Raw genomic sequence first — 380 nt, 5'->3', positions numbered from 1 at the left:
CCTCCCCACCACATCAGCGGCAGCTCCCAGCGCCCGGACGTGGCACGGGGCTTTGCTTTCTGCACGAGCTGCTTTTCAGCCAGAGAGTGGCAACCAGCCATCCACCTTCATCATTTTTTTTTATTTTTTTTTTTTCCTCTTGCAAACGGTGTCATAAATAACTGACAGATCCCAGCTGTTTGGAGTTATGGTTTCTGATGGAGTGACAGCTGCTCCCAATCCCCCAGTCATCACCCCGGCAGTTCTGGAACATTTCAGCAACATAAAAATCATTGGAGATAATTTCAGTTTTGCATAATTTGGTTAGGCAAGCTGTGATTTAATGGCAATTATGACCTCCGAGGCAGAGGATGAGCTTGGAGGGCAAATGGTTTTCACCA

The sequence above is a fragment of the Apaloderma vittatum genome, unplaced genomic scaffold, assembly GCF_000703405.1.
Source record: "Apaloderma vittatum isolate BGI_N311 unplaced genomic scaffold, ASM70340v1 scaffold25618, whole genome shotgun sequence".
Lineage (NCBI taxonomy): Eukaryota > Metazoa > Chordata > Aves > Trogoniformes > Trogonidae > Apaloderma > Apaloderma vittatum.
The sequence above is the reverse complement of the archived record's forward strand: the minus strand, read 5'-3'. Positions refer to the sequence as shown.